The sequence below is a fragment of the Doryrhamphus excisus genome, linkage group LG15 (assembly GCF_037039965.1).
Source record: "Doryrhamphus excisus strain RoL-2023G ecotype Guam linkage group LG15, RoL_Dexc_Guam_v1.1, whole genome shotgun sequence".
Taxonomy (NCBI): domain Eukaryota; kingdom Metazoa; phylum Chordata; class Actinopteri; order Syngnathiformes; family Syngnathidae; genus Doryrhamphus; species Doryrhamphus excisus.
The window spans coordinates 4090385-4106863 of record NC_136371.1 but is presented as its reverse complement, the minus strand read 5'-3'; the positions used below and the strand labels follow the sequence as shown (position 1 = coordinate 4106863).

At 40.4% G+C, this 16479-nt stretch overlaps 1 protein-coding gene across 2 annotated transcripts in view; it reads left to right on the top strand.

Annotated features, from left to right (window-relative positions):
- The first annotated feature begins 4668 nt into the window (after nt 1-4668).
- The window catches only part of LOC131104050 (metabotropic glutamate receptor 4), a 154318-nt gene continuing 142507 nt past the window's right edge, over nt 4669-16479 (top strand). For both annotated transcript variants that reach the window (XM_058050773.2, XM_078796711.1), the window contains exon 1: nt 4669-4965. The gene's annotated coding sequence lies outside the window, so the exon portion shown is untranslated. The remainder of the gene's footprint in view (nt 4966-16479) is intronic.

The following is a 16479-nucleotide window of genomic DNA, read 5'->3' as shown; positions in this document are numbered from 1 at the left end:
ATTGCGCAACTGCAGGGTCTTGAGACACATGCTAACTCGCAAACTAGAGAGCCATTCAAGTTATTTCCTTTAAACTTAAATAGCCAAAAACTTACCACTTCCACACGGATAGGGAGGATAACTATTAACAGTTATTTAACCTTTAACATGAACATTAATCAAACGTAATCATTTTTTCTGGGTACATGATACCATACAGCATCCATATCAAACTTGCGCGGGCCGCACTAACATTAAACTTTCATATCAAGGCGGGGGCCTCAAACTAGTGTCCTGCGGGCCACATTTGGCCCGCGGGCCGCGTGTTTGAGACCCCTGGGCTCCAGCATACCCCCGCGGCCCTAATGAGGATAAGTGGCATAGAAAAAGGATGGTATATGGGTAATATGAGTGTGAATGGAACTATAGGGATGTTATTCCATGTCTAGAGGGCTCTAATAATGTTAAAAAATGTACTTACATTGTTTTAAACAGCTTTTTTCAATGCACTACTTATGAATATATTTAATTTATGAATAAGAAATTCACCTATTACGGTCTGGTCTAGAACCAAGCTGTGATCAAAGTGGGACTACTGGAAATTCCAGGCTGGCTCTGAAATTCCCAATTGTACACATAAAGAATTTAGTTCCAACATGGGTGCAACCCACTTATACCTCCTCTACACCAGCAGAGAGGATCACACAGAGTTGATGAATGTTTATTGTAGTGAGGTCCACCTGCAGTGACAATTACATCTCCAGAAGGTTGCAGAGCTTCGATACAGGACAGCAGGCAGACAGATTCATGGCCCCATGCCCAGAACTCTCTCTCTCAGTCTGGCTGTAACCTACATGGACACCACTCTAAAGCATGGTTGGCTGCTCAGGTTGGTGGTTTTATCCAAACCACCAAATACACAGCGAACTCCCATTTGACTCTTTAAAAATGTTACATCTAATGCATGTAGATTAGATTAGTTAAAAGTTCTAAAAGTTTGAAATGGATTTGAATGAAATTTTCAGGGATTACTGGAAATGGGATGCGGAAAAACTGTTTCAATTTTGGCGTCTGGATCCGGAATTTATTCTGGGCGGCACGGCGGTCGAGTGGTTAGCGCGCAGAACTCACAGCTAGGAGACCAGGGTTCAATTCTACCCTCGGCCAGCTCTGTGTGGAGTTTGCATGTTCTCCCCGTGCATGCGTGGGTTTTCTCCGGGTACTCCGGTTTCCTCCCACATTCCAAAAACATGCTAGGTTAATTGGCGACTCCAAATTGTCCATAGGTATGAATGTGAGTGTGAATGGTTGTTTGTCTATATGTGCCCTGTGATTGGCTGGCGACCAGTCCAGGGTGTACCCCGCCTCTCGCCCCAAGTCCGCATGGATAGCATAAACTTGCGACTCCAGAAAATGAGAGAAACAGAGAAAGTGATCCATTAGACAAAACTAATAATGAACAACAACAAAAACAAATATTAATATAATGTATAATAAAAAAAATCTGGCTGTAGGATCTTATATTAAAGGGGAGGGACTACCTCCTACAACCCAGCAAACCCCGCCCCACACAGCCACCCACCACCAGAGAGCCACTGTCGCCCCTCTATAAACATCCAACCACTGTTAGTATGCAAATGAGCAAACGGTAGAATGAATGAATGAATGAATGAAAGGATTCTTTTAACATTGGAAATGTCATGAGTCATTCTACTCGGTCTGCTGCTCTCTGCTGTTCCCTTTCAGCTCTGCACAGAGCCCTGGCTGTAGGCAATTTGCAAACAAGTCCTTCTTAACACATTGTTCATTTCCTCCTGTCATGTTGCAAGTATTCCTTGTTCCCTATTATTACCTCCTCCTCTGAGCGTTGTCTGTGTTCAAATTAAACTGAAGGGATTTGGATGAAATTTTCAGAAATGGTTGGAAATGGGATATTAAAGAACTGATACAATTTTGGGGGGTGATCCAAAATCCACAACACAAAATTCCTTTGTAGTGTTTCACCTACGGGCGGCACGGTGGTCTAGTGGTTAGCGCGCAGACCTCACAGCTAGGAGACCAGGGTTCAATTCCACCTTCGGGCATCCCCGGTGTGGAGTTTGCATGTTCTCCCCGTGCATGCGTGGGTTTTCTCCGGGTACTCCGGTTTCCTCCCACATTCCAAAAACATGCTAGGTTAATTAGCGACTCCAAATTGTCCATAGGTATGAATGTGAGTGTGAATGGTTGTTTGTCTATATGTGCCCTGTGGTTGGCTGGCGACCAGTCCAGGGTGTACCCCGCCTCACGCCCGAAGACAGCTGGGATAGGCTCCAGCACCCCCGCAACCCTCGTGAGGAAAAGCGGTAGAAAATGAATAATAATAGTAAATAATAATTGGCTGGCGACCAGTCCAGCAAATCACACCCAAAGACAGCTGGGATAGAAAATGAATGAATACGAACATTCGTGGAATTCCACATACCAAGAATTCCCACTTTTCTTATCAGTCCCATTTTTTGGAACGCAAAATGCCTTTTAACTACTTTCATAATTCTCAACCGATTCAGACCCTTCCAAAGTTAAAACTCATTCGAGACATTTAGCCTTCCCGGTACATACTATCATGCTAAGTGTTAGCATGCTAATGTTAGCATGTTAGTTAGCATTTTTAGCTATTTTCATTGGTAGACACATATATAAACACTTTCACAGTCACAGTCATGCTAGATGTTAGCATGTTATCATTGCTAGCATGTTAACATTAGCATAGTAGCATTTTTAGCCACTTTCATAGGTAGACACATACTGCATATAAACACTTGTAACTCTTATACTATGTGTTCGCATGTTAACATTTCTAGCATGGTTACATTAGCAATCTAGATATGTAGATAAAACACATATTTAAGGTGTAAATCACAATATAGGGGAACTATGGTTCTTGGTGAAAATCTCTGCTCTCTGAGTGCTTTTCTAATTTGCAGTTTTGGTTATGCAACACGCATGGCGTCATCTGCGAAAACAGTGGGTGCATCTGTTGTTTGCACAAAGTTTTCAAGCTTTCTTTATGACAGGATTTGGTGGATTTAAGAGTTTTTTTTTTATCTTTACTTAATGTGGGACTTTGTCTCCATTACACAGGTGGCTCTCACAGCTTTTATGTGTGAACAAGGCTCCGAGGGAATTGTAGAGGAGATACATCTGTATTTGGATAACAGAAATCAGTTGTTCTCAAGTCAACAATAGAAAAGTGTGCGTCAAATCTTTGTTCACTTCAATTGATGATCCCCTGCTTCCATTGAATCAATGCTCTTGATGTATCCACAAACATGGCTTCATTTGATTCATCCATATTCAACCTCATTTTAGGCCACTATAATCATATTTTTGTTTAGTTTTATTCATAATGGGCCATTAATTGAGGACCTCTGCTAAAAAAACAAACATTTTTATAAGAAAAAGGAAAAAAGAACACTAAATAGATAGATTGATAGAAAGATAGACTTTCTTTGTCATTGCTCAATGACACAGCAGTGAAATTGCCAACAAAATGTCGTTGTCTGGCTCCCGTATAATAATAAATAATAAATGACATCAAATATGAACAATCTACAGCGTAAACAGTAATTTGTACAAATAATTTAAATAATTTCAAATAAACAATAATAATTTAAAGTTTTGCGCGTGCAATGTCATTACTAGCATGTGAGCAACACACCAATCACAATTTTTTTTGAAGACGTTCTAATGAATTTTTCGGGATGTGTCGCAAATTTCAAGTGGTTATGTAGAATGACATACATTACGTAATATGTTATACAACACACGTGTAAATAACCCATGTTTAGCTTTCAAATACTAAGTGGAGCTCCCTCTAAAAAAAAAAAAAGAAAATATAACACTGTAGATCAGGGCTTTCCAACGTTTGGCCCAGGGTTACGTTTTTATTGGCCCACAATATAAATTGAACAACAACAACAACATGTGGAAAATAAAGCAAAAAGCTATAATGTAAATATAAAAAACTGAAATTATGATATGTGTAACTAATAATACACCAAGCTTTGTCTTTATTTATAATATTTATTAGTTTTTTGTAATCCTTTTACAAAGTTTGGACACCCCTGCCCAATACTGACACACATCTTAAGTATAAAGGCAGCTGAGTCATTTCCAATAATCAAAGAGGCGCTGATTGGATCAATAAGAACAATTAGCACCACAATAATAAACAAAGAAAAGCGATTCCAATGAGAATAGAAATTACCCGAGGGATATTGATGATGATGATGATCTGAAAAGATGCACTTCATAAACAAGAAACGTGTGCTCGCTGCAGTACCCCAAACAGACGCAAGTGGGTGTCTTACATTCAAAATACGTTCGCATTGGATAGTGAAAGTAAAAACTGATGGGGGGGGGGGGTGTTTATCTTGCATATAGCCTCTCACTGACACACGCAGGCTCACAATAAGATGTTAACAGGAAAAAAACTGCAATTACGCATGAATGCCACCAATGTGTTTCCCCATCATTCTCGCCTCTTCACTTTCTTTCTTAACCTTATTAAATATTCATCACAACAGAGCTGGTTGTATTGACTTGTCTTTAAAACGCAAAGCATTAGTTGTCATTTTATCCAGCTTTACACAACGATGGAAGGTAAAACCCATGCCCGAATTGAGGAGAGGGGGGTGCAGAAAAAAGGCATCTTCTTCCTCTGTGGGCGGGAATTCTTGTGCGATCAAACTGAGGATTCAGAGGGAGGAGGGAGAGCATAGTGAAAGTGAAAGCCCTTCAGCACCACTCGCTTCTGGACAGCGTCTGGACTGCAATGTCGAAAAGAGGGAGATTTGATTGAAGACTGCAAAATTGGATTTTGGAAGCGCTTTTTAATTGTGTCGCGCAAAACAAAAAGAGGCGAGACGAGGAAAGTAGGAAGAAGAAAAAAACTGGGCAGCAACTGCAGAAGTTTACGTTGGAGTCACTTTGAGGATTCTTGCGGTCAGTGTGTGTCTAATTTCCATTTCCGTTGGTGAGGATGATGCGTTCAAGTATGCGTTACGGAGTTACGCATCTGTATCTGTGCGCTTTTGCTGCGCACACTTGCTGTCTTTATTTCCTTGACTATGCTGAGAGGCTGGTATTTTTTTAACACTGTGCGTAATCATTATTTATATTTGAATCTTAATTGTCTCATATTGTTTTAAACAGTGCCATGTGTGGCGAGAAAATGGTCGTTTGTGCATTTTAAGGCGTTGCTTCCCCTTTCTCATCCCACGTTCAACAGATGAACGAGGACCACCAAAAAAGGCTTACCAGCGCAAATGAGCTTTTCCTTAGTCACACAATGAAAGCCCTTCATCGGCTGCATGTATGGGAGCCCCCCCATCAGCCCCCACTTTTCCGCTCTACTTGGCTCCGCGGTGCTCCTCACACAATCACACATCCGAAGCGTCCGTATAGATTCTAATCAATGCGCACACAGCAAAACTGCTCAACTTCAAAGTAATGGAATTCAAAGGAGGCAGTATTGCGCTGTTTTTGGAGGCTGTTTGCGCACATTGAGGGGGTGAACCCATCGTCACCGTCACGTTTCATCATTTTCAAGGCTGGCTCTACGTATTGATGGGTCTTCCTATGCGTGTGTGTGTGCATTATTACTGTCAGGGAATATGCATGCATTGCATTCATCACTGAAGCTTTTAAGTTACTGCTCTATTTGTCCTGAATTGAAAAGTAATATTAAAGTATTCTGTCTGTGTGCCACGTATAAATGTAACATTTCTACAATTACTGGAACTCCCCCGGGAATGCCAAAGGGTTGCAAGGTCCACTTTGTATCCAGCATTTTAAGGCACACAAAATTCATTCACTCATTCATTCATTCATTCATTCATTCATTCATTCATTCATTCATTCATTCATCTTTTGCTGCTGGAGTCTATCCCAGCTGTCGTCAGGCGAGAGGCGGGGTACACCCTGGACTGGTTGCCAGCCAATCACAGGGCACATAACTCTTCCCGGGCTGTAGCGTTTTTGCATCCTTGTTAAAATGTATCGTTGCAGTCGTTCATTTATTTTCGGTGGGTTCGGGGGGGAGGTGCTGGAGTCTATCCCAGCTGTCTTCGGGCGAGAGGCGAGGTACACCCTGGACTGGTCGCCAGCCAATCACAGGGCACATATCTCTTTCCGGGCTGTAGCGTTTTTGCATCCTTGTTAAAATGTATCGTTGCAGTCGCTCATTTATTTTCAGGGGGTTCGGGGGGGAGGTGCTGGAGCCTATCCCAGCTGTCTTCGGGCGAGAGGCGGGGTACACCCTGGACTGGTCGCCAGCCAATCACAGGGCACATATCTCTTCGGGGCTGTAGCGTTTTTGCATCCTTGTTAAAATGTATCGTTGCAGTCGTTCATTTATTTTCAGGGGGTTTGGGGGGGAGGTGCTGGAGCCTATCCCAGCTGTCTTCGGGCGAGAGGCGGGGTACTGGTCGCCAGCCAATCACAGGGCACATATAGACAAACAACCATTCACACTCACATTCACACCTATGGACAATTTGGAGTTGCCAATTAACCTAGCATGTTTTTGGAATGTGGGAGGAAACCGAAGAAAACCCACGCATGCACTGGGAGAACATGCAAAATCCACACAGAGATAGCAGAGGGTGGAATCGAACTTAAACAAAATTATATAAAAAAATACCTGCCAAAACAATATGTCAGTCATTACATTTTATTTATATGTGTATTATGTGTGCAGTATTATGTTCTGAGACGCAAAAACACAAAATTAATAGGTATGCTTTCATGTATGACTAAGGAATTAATTAATTGTCAATTAATTCTACAATACATTAATCAGTGATTAATTTTTCACCACTAAAATTTGAAATATATGAAACACCATCCCTTGTGGCCAGAAATGTGAGCATTCTGTTATAAAAACCTTCCCTATTTAAATAGGCGTACAGTACAGTCATATGGATTTCATGCACCTTATTTAATAGGAAGAAGAAAGTTAGCACTGTATAACAATGCATCTCATAACCGGGCTCATAAACCTGCATACACACACACACACACACACACACACGCCGCTTGTGGTGCTGCAACACGCTCCACTAACATGGCAGACATGCTGCGCTGAATATGCTATATTTTGACAGGAAAATGCTGTGTGTTGCCAGCTGTGACAGGACTCACGGCAAAAAGGCTCACCTGGTCTTATACTGTGAGAATTTGGCTTCCCAAACCAGAGATAAAATTTATTAAAAGGGTGTAAAAAAAAAAAAAGAGATATCGAAATGATTGTTTCTGATCGTCGAATGCGCCCCAACTCTAACCTTAAGTCATGTTATATACTCCAGCTTCCGTTGAGTTATTACATTCATAGAGTTAGTACTCTAATTGTTGCATTTGTTCCCTGTCATTGAGGTGTATTTACGGCATGATTCATGATAATGGTTTGGGTCCCGAGGATCAGCTTTGGGATAGAGACATTTACTGCAGAATTTACGGTTGACAGAAAAAAAAAAAGAAGTCTTGTGCCTGTGGGAATACTTGCAGGTTCTCATTAAGTGGCAACGCTTGGAGGAACGCCAGTAAACAACGTAGCGACTGACTGTCAGCACTGTCTGCTACTTTTCACGTTTACAAATGATTATTTCCTCCCATCTTTTTGTGAGTCATCTTCCATGCGACTATCAGTTTGTGTGATACATTATGTGCGCCCTATAACCATCAGCCATGTGATCGAGCGCAAATGTCTGCAAAGAAGCTTTTTGGTAGCAGATACAGACAGAAAAAAAAAAAAAAAAAGGTTAAAGATATCCGTTTCTCCTCTGTTCTATATCACTGCTTCGTGCACACCGCATCTGTACATCAGATTGCTGCCTGGGTAGCCTTGACGGGCTGACCGCAGGTTGACAGTCTTCAAAACAAAAGCAAGATATGTAACACACTCTCGCAATCCTATTTTCTAAACTGCTGATTCCTCGTCTTGGCAATCGGCTCAAATGAGATTTTGTCATTTTTTGTGGTGTGTGACTTTTGGAGAAATTGTTTACGTGATTTCTAGCTCGAAGATGCTGCAATTATTTGATTCAAAAATAGGGAATCAAACTATGGAATGGATTGAGTAAGACCCTCAAACAATGCACAACGATGAGCTAATTCAAGAAACAATACAAGCAGTTGATGTTTAAATGTTTAAATACAAGGATGAAGAGTCTTGAACCAGTCATGATGTGCTATATATATCACTATATTGACACTTACTATGGTACCCATTATGTCACTGGATGGTCGTATCACCTCGTACTTTGGTACGAGGTGCATTATTAAAAAAAAAAAAACAAAAAAAAACAAAAAAAAACCTTAAACTGTATTATGGAAAGCAGGAAGTGAACAAATGTAACAGTTACTGATTGCAAAAGTACCAGATGGAGGGGTAGGATTTAATAAGCTTTGCTTCTTCCTACTCCTTTTGGACATGTGGAACTGTGAACTGATTATGTGATGCATTCAATTGTAATCTGATGCATGTTCAAATGAAATAAAACCATTACCATTACCAAAAACAAAAATAGATATGCAAATTAACTGATGATGTAATCTAATGTCAAATTGCATATATGATGTTGTAACAGACGCTGTATAGAAAATTATACCCTTGTAGGAGAGACAAAATGTAATTGGAATGTAATGTAAAATGTAATGTAATTAAGTTTACAACTCAACTTCATAAACTTAATTCTTGGTTTGAATCTGACACGTTTAATTTATCACACAACGTCCTCCGTCACTCGTTCTGACTCACTAAAAGTTGAGGTACCGAGTCTAAATAAGGCTAGAGATTGAGAAAATTTCTGTTTTAGATCTGAAATCAACCCCGGTGGCATCGTGGCTTGTACATGTGTGATTCAAAAATGCGTACTACGCCACTATGCTCTCAGTATTCCGCGAAAGTTGACTGTGCACTGACGGGATGAATCTCTTAGCAGCAAAAGCCGCTGCTCAGGGAGAAGAGGATACTGCGGAATAAGACGTGCTTTCACTTTTTAAAAGGGAACCTGCACTTTTTTGGAATTTTGTCCATCATTCACAATAAGTATGTGAAACATGCACACATATTTTTTTCCCTTGTCTGTGCATTGAGCAGAGAGCGAGAAAACAAGTTAATATGAGCAAGCTAACAATGGACATCATGAGAAAGCCCTAAAGCGATGTTATTATTTTCCAAGCTAACATGAAAAATATTTTTTATCTGGCGGAAAAGTGACAGAAGAATGGATATCTGGCTCTCAATTTTGCTACAAATACTCAACAAGATGCTCGTTTGGCGTTAGCATTTTGTATCTGAGGACTGGAGCACACGCCTTGTGCTGGAAGACACAGCCATCCCAAGGAGAGTGAACATCTTAAGTGTTATCGCTGCTGTTGTTGTTGACAGAACTAGCATACGTAAGCATGTGTATCAATGCACCCTGGGAAAGAAGTTTCGGTAGTGTTTTAAATAATCAAAATACTGCAACTATTCCATGTTATTTTTAGTTGTTTTTTTTTAGAGGTCTTCATAGTCAAAATAGATGTGTTATAATGCACAGAAAAGGGTAAGAAATATGTGTTTGAATGATGGGCAAAATTCCAATAAAGTGCAGTTCCCCTTTAAGTCCCCAAATACCAGACACAACTCCCACAACAACGTGGGAAAAATCTGCTAGATTTGTCGCTAGTCGCTTTTCAGAAAACATGTCACCGAGCGGGTGACACATCTGTTGCCAGATTTAGCAACAAAGTCACCAAGTTGGCAACACTGCTCAGGAAGAGTGACATGCGGATAGTGGAACTGCAGCAAAATAAGAAGCATCCGGTGCTGAATGAGCTGAGTTGATCATTTCCAGAGTTGCATAATATTTGGTAATGGTAATGGTAATGGTAATGGTAATGGTAATGGTTTTATTTCATTTGAACATGCATCAGATTACAATTGAATGCATCACATAATCAGTTCACAGTTCCACATGTCCAAAAGGAGTAGGAAGAAGCAAAGCTTAATAAATCCTACCCCTCCATCTGGTACTTTTACAATCAGTAACTGTTACATTTGTTCACTTCCTGCTTTCCTAATATAGTTTAAGTTTTTATTTTCATTCATTCATTTTCTACCACTTTTCACCACTTTTCACCACTTTTCACGAGGGTCGCAGGGGTGGGTGGGGAGGCCTGAGCTGGAGCCTATCCCAGCTGTCTTTGGGATCTACACCCTGGACTGGTGGCCAGCCAATCACAGGGCACATATAGACAAACAACCATTCACACTCACATTTTAGCAAGAGCAAGATTAGCAAGAGTATAAATGTGACTATAGTCGTGTTTTGTCATGTCTACAGGGCTCTAATAATGATTTGTTCATTTTAATCTGAAAAAAAATAATTTGTCTACCCACCAACTATATGTGGTTTCTTAAGTTTTTATTATTTGCCGTTTTATTATTATTATTATTATATTTATTTATTACTGATTGATTGATTTTCTTTATTCTTGATTTGTTTATTTATTTTTCATCTTATTTTGTGTAGAAAAATCAAAAGTAAGATATTTGAGAACAGTGGAATGTTTTATCAGAGCTTTTCTTGTAGAAAATCGGAACCAAAGAAAAATTTATTAATTTTTTTGTTTTTAATAAATGCGTTTTTTTTGGGTTTTTTTTGGAAAACCTGATGCGTCCCAGTCTCACCCAGACCCTAGCTCCAGTGGCCCCCAGGTAAATTGAGTTCGAGACCCCTGCCTTAAACTGTACATCCTACATAAGAAACTAGACAACGAAATGGGCAAAAATGCATCGCCTCAGAGCCGGTGTCTTCTCGCTTGCAACAGGCCACTCAAGATTAGCTCTTTCTGTGTACATCAGCCCCTGGCAGATTCCTCTTTGCCGACAGCAACGGAATGGCTCGGCCTGACTTCCTAAATCCTGCAATCCCGCGACAGCCACCCAGCTCTCGATGCACTATTCCTATCTTTCCTCTCATAGTTTGTGAGATTGGCTCAAAACATTTTCAATATTCTGAGCAGTTGGGTGGGATCGCTGTCTGAGCTCTTTTTCGTGTACACACCAAAAATAATGAGCCTCTACGATGAGGCTCGGTTGAAAACAGCAAAGCAAGTCATTCCATGCACTCCACAAACAATAGGAAGCAAGGAAGTAATCTCATTTAGCACCTGCTCTGCTCCGCACTGAATGCTTATAGATCCACCACTGAGATCCGATTTTCCCATTAGCTATCCGGTACACTGAAAAAAAAAAAAAGATGGATGCAAAACGCATTTTCCCTCTAACATACACCAGTTCAATGCCCAATATACAGGAAATATCACTATTAGAATAACACTGGACATGATTAATTGCAGCTCTGTGGTCCCCCGGTTTGTTTTGCCCACAATCCAAAGTGAGTTGAAAATAAATATGAGGAAGCATAATGCCATTGTCCACAAACAAAACGCGTCAACATATTGACTTTAGAGATGTTGCTGCAGGTCACCGTAGATTGCTTTGCACAAATTAGCCTCTGTAAGACCTGGAATAGAAAAAAAAAAAACAGCAAAAATGCATTTGGCATCATTGTTGCACTTTTTTTCTACACTTTGAAAAGCAATCATATACTCAAAAATTTTCAGAATTATGTTTAACAAAATGAAATTAGAAAGTGAAACTACCATTAAGAGGCCACGGATGCCTTTTGTGTTTTACTTCATAATGGGCCTGTCGGGCTACAACACGCACCGCAGGTCGACTTAATGGCATGCTGATGTGTTTGAGCCCATTACTCGGCGAATCCTTGTCATTGGCCTTACCCCGATAATCCATCCCGCCCCCTGCAGCCTTCAGTACCACACTCGAGCTTGTAGTAGCTGCGGTATGGGATGCCATGTCGACCACTCCCAGCTTTCATGTTTGACACCTGTAAACGGGAGATTAAAAAAAAAAAAAATACAAAGGCTCATTTTGCATGCACACACACACATAAACACAATAATTATAGATGTGTATTGTATTGTTACCATAATGTATCATTACACACAACGAAGAGCGTGTTTTGTTGTGGTATCTCAGGCTCCGTTAACGTTTGGACCCCAGGTGTCTTTTTGTATATACGATATTATATACAGTACATAATTCTCACAAACAAGCAGATCGCAGTGCAACCAAACGCTGATGTGGAAAGGGAACCGAAAACTCAACAAGAGGAAATAATTTACAGGAGATGCAACAGGGTGCGTCGAACATACATACGTACAACATCAGGCTATAAAACGCCCCCGATTGGTAATTCGCAGCAGGTGCACTATGCTATGCCTTCAAAGTAAAGACACTGAATGCAGCACCAAATAGGAAAACATACTGTTGGCACAATTAAGTTGAAATGTCACCATGAAGCAAAAGGAATGAAAGCTTGTTTTCTGATTCTGAAGTTGCTAATTGCCCCACACAGATAGAACGTTTAGAACGTTATGATATTTAACTCAAATATTTGTTTAATGCAGTGATTACTTGGCCAAAAGGGATGCACAGTATTTTTGTCTTCTCAAGATTCATGGTGATAAATGATTCATATCTTATTTTTGAGATTTAAAAGTAGTTTGTGCACATTCTGAAGTAAGAAGGACTCAAAGAAAGTCGGATTAGACAAACTGTACCTGTAGATTTGTCCAAAGCAAGTATCATGACATCACTAAAGGGATAGTTCGGATTTTTTGATGTGAAATTATAAGCAATAACCATAAGCAATGTCCATCAACAGCGACCACTCCCCACTTTGTGTCATGAGCCAAGTTCTGGTCAGATTTCGGTGCTGAGGAAAGTATTTCCAGTGTCTTCCGGCGAGAGGCGGGGTACACCCTGGACTGGTCGTCAGCCAATCACAGGGCACATATAGACAAACAACCATTCACACTCACATTCATACCTATGGACAATTTGGAATCGCCAATTAACCTAGCATGTTTTTGGAATGTGGGAGGAAACTCCACATAGAGATGGCAGAGGGTGGAATCGAACCCTGGTCCTCCTAGCTGTGAGGTCTGCGCGCTAACCACTCGTCCACCGCTCAGAAGTACAGGCCGTGACTCCAAGAGTCAACAAGCTGACAAAAGCTGGTATTTTTAACGATGATGTCCGCAAGGATAGTATTTTTTGCAGGTGCATGTCAAGCTACACTGGAGATAAAGCTCAAGGTACGGTGCTATAGCATCACTTTATGTACACCACATTATGGAATGTACAGTATATGATCAAATAAGCCGCTTATTTGAACTCCTGTTCATTTCTTGAATGAGAATTTTAATGCAATTTAAGGGGAGCTTGAGCATGTGAAGTAAGCACCTTGGAGAAATCGTTCTATGAGGCAAGCTCAGGCAGAAGTGGTTGGAGTTGGTGATTCCCAGCAAGAGAAAAACATTTTCATTGGTCAATGGCATTTTTCCAGAAGTCGCCCACCTGCGCTCAGTAAACTAATTTACCACTGTTTGAGTTCATACACCATAAGTCACTGACTGGTCTCCAGTCAGTAGCTCTTGAGCTACCAGTAGTTTGTTACCACTTTTCAAGTAGCTTTCTAAAGGCTTTATTTGTTTATTATCAACTCTTATACCCACAAAATTAGAAAGTGGGGTTCGGCAGTAGTCCTGTAGTACTTGGGAGCGTCTGGGAGTGTGACCAATCACAATTTGGAATTGCCAATTAACCTAGCATGTTTTTGGAATGTGGGAGGAAACTCCACATAGAGATGGCAGAGGGTGGAATCGAACCCTGGTCCTCCTAGCTGTGAGGTCTGCGCGCTAACCACTCGTCCACCGCTCAGAAGTACAGGCCGTGACTCCAAGAGTCAACAAGCTGACAAAAGCTGGTATTTTTAACGATGAAATCACACTTTTCAAACACAGCTAGGAACAAGCCCCGGGCTCCGGGCGTCATAATGATGATGGTGTTTCCGTAGTTTTTTCACTCATTGTGGAATGTCTGTAAACCATTTGGAACATTTGATGAAATGTCATTGTCTTAAACAGAGAATAAGTCCCAGACGATCGATGCCATATTTGTTTACAAGCCAGCTCAAGGCAACGTACGACAGGCCGTTTGCAGCACATTATAGAAAAGGAGCGCTTGATTTGCTTTTAGCACAGTATGGGTACTCTCACCTTGTTGATGTGTAAGTTATCAGATTTATTGGTATGAAATCATAATTCTTCATATTGCTCTGAAAATGATTGTAGTATTATATAAAAGCTAATCTAATTTATTTATATTTTTCAAATGTGTGGCGTCTAACATCCGGCAAATCTCAAATTGGAGATTTAGCTCAGTATTGTCACCGGATCGGATTGTCACCGGACCTACACACACACACACACACACACAAAACACCACTGAGCTGTTATAAACCGTATTTGTTTAATGATTCAACTTCTCCACTCTATTTTTTTATACAACACAACTGTAATGGGGACTCTGGACATTTCTTAGTCAATAAAAACACGATTCTACACTGCGGCAAATTCACAGCTCAGTGCACGCATGTATTCACACACGCATGCGCACAGAACTCAGCCCCCCCCACACATGCTGTAGGGTGTTCTTCTCTTGGATGTCTTATTCATGTTGAGAAAAATAAGAACATGACGTGGGGTGCGTTTGATGTATTGGGATGTTCCACTACATTTAGCGCTACTTCTATATTCATTATGTGGAAGGTGTTTACTTATAAAAATGGAGGTGTGACTAAGGCTGAATCCAAATTCTCACCCTTTTCCCTTTCCTTTCCCATCGTATTAACCAAAATGGGACACCACTTGATTATCATGGCATCATCACCCTTCATCGCTTGCTGGCTGTGACATAGACAGATGATGAGATATAGAAGATTCAGCCTAAAACTAGTTGTCCCAATTCAATACAGAAGTCATCCTCAGGGTTTAAAGCAAATACGACATAGAAACAAGAGCACAACAGTGGGATAGGGAAAAAGTTGCAATGGTGTAGAACAACTGCATTTATTAAAAACAAAAAAATATACAAACTTTTTCAGTGCTTTTGTTCCGATTTTCTACAATAAAAGTGCTGATAAAACATTCCACTGTTCTCAAATATCTTAATTTTTATTTTTCTACACAAAATAAGATGAAAAATAAACAAATCAAGAATAAAGAGAATCAATCAGTAATAAATAAATATAATAATAATAATAATAATAATAAAAACTTAAGAAACCACATATAGTTGGTGGGTAGACAAATTATTTTTTTCAGATTAAAATGAACAAAGCATTATTAGAGCCCTGTAGACATGACAAAACACGACTATAGTCACATTTATACTTTTTTTATTTACAACATATTGCGCAACTGCAGGGTCTTGAGACACATGCTAACTCGCAAACTAGAGAGCTAGCGACCTAAACGGTAGCCTTCAAGTTATTTCCTTTAAACTTAAAAAAGCCGAAAACTTACCACTTCCACACGGATAGGGAGGATAACTATTAACAGTTATTTACCTTTAACATGAACATTAATAACGTAATATTTTTTTCTGGGTACATGATACCATACAGCATCCATATCAAACTCGCGTGGGCCGCACTAACATTAAACTTTCATATCAAGGCGGGGGCCTCAAACTAGTATCCTGCGGGCCACATTTGGCCCGTGGGCCGCGTGTTTGAGACCCCTGGTCTAATGCATTTAATTCTTATTGGATTGATGTAGAAGCAGCTCACAGCTCGCTGGTCCGCAAGGATAGTATTTTTTGCAGGTGCATGTCAAGCTACACTGGAGATAAAGCTCAAGGTACGGTGCTATAGCATCACTTTATGTACACCACATTATGGAATGTACAGTATATGATCAAATAAGCCCCTTATTTGAACTCCTGTTCATTTCTTGAATGAGAATTTTAATGCAATTTAAGGGGAGCTTGAGCTTGTGAAGTAAGCACCTTGGAGAAATCGTTCTATGAGGCAAGCTCAGGCAGAAGTGGTTGGAGTTGATGATTCCCAGCAAGAGAAAAACATTTTCATCGGTCAATGGCATTTTTCCAGAAGTCGCCCACCTGCGCTCAGTAAACTAATTTACCACTGTTTGAGTTCATACACCATAAGTCACTGACTGGTCTCCAGTCAGTAGCTCTTGAGCTACCAGTAGTTTGTTACCACTTTTCAAGTAGCTTTCTAAAGGCTTTATTTGTTTATTATCAACTCTTATACCCACAAAATTAGAAAGTGGGGTTCGGCAGTAGTCCTGTAGTACTTGGGAGCGTCTGGGAGTGTGACCAATCACAGCGGAGTGGGCCGTGGGTGGAATCAATTAAAACAGACCGTTACGGAAAGACAATGATATACAGCTGGAATAGTTGCAGATTCTGGAAGATCTAAAAAGTTTCTATCGGAGTCCACAACTCAATAAGCTCAAAAAATGATCATAATCGGTCCCCTTTAATTACCTCTGAAATAAGTCAGTATTATTTCG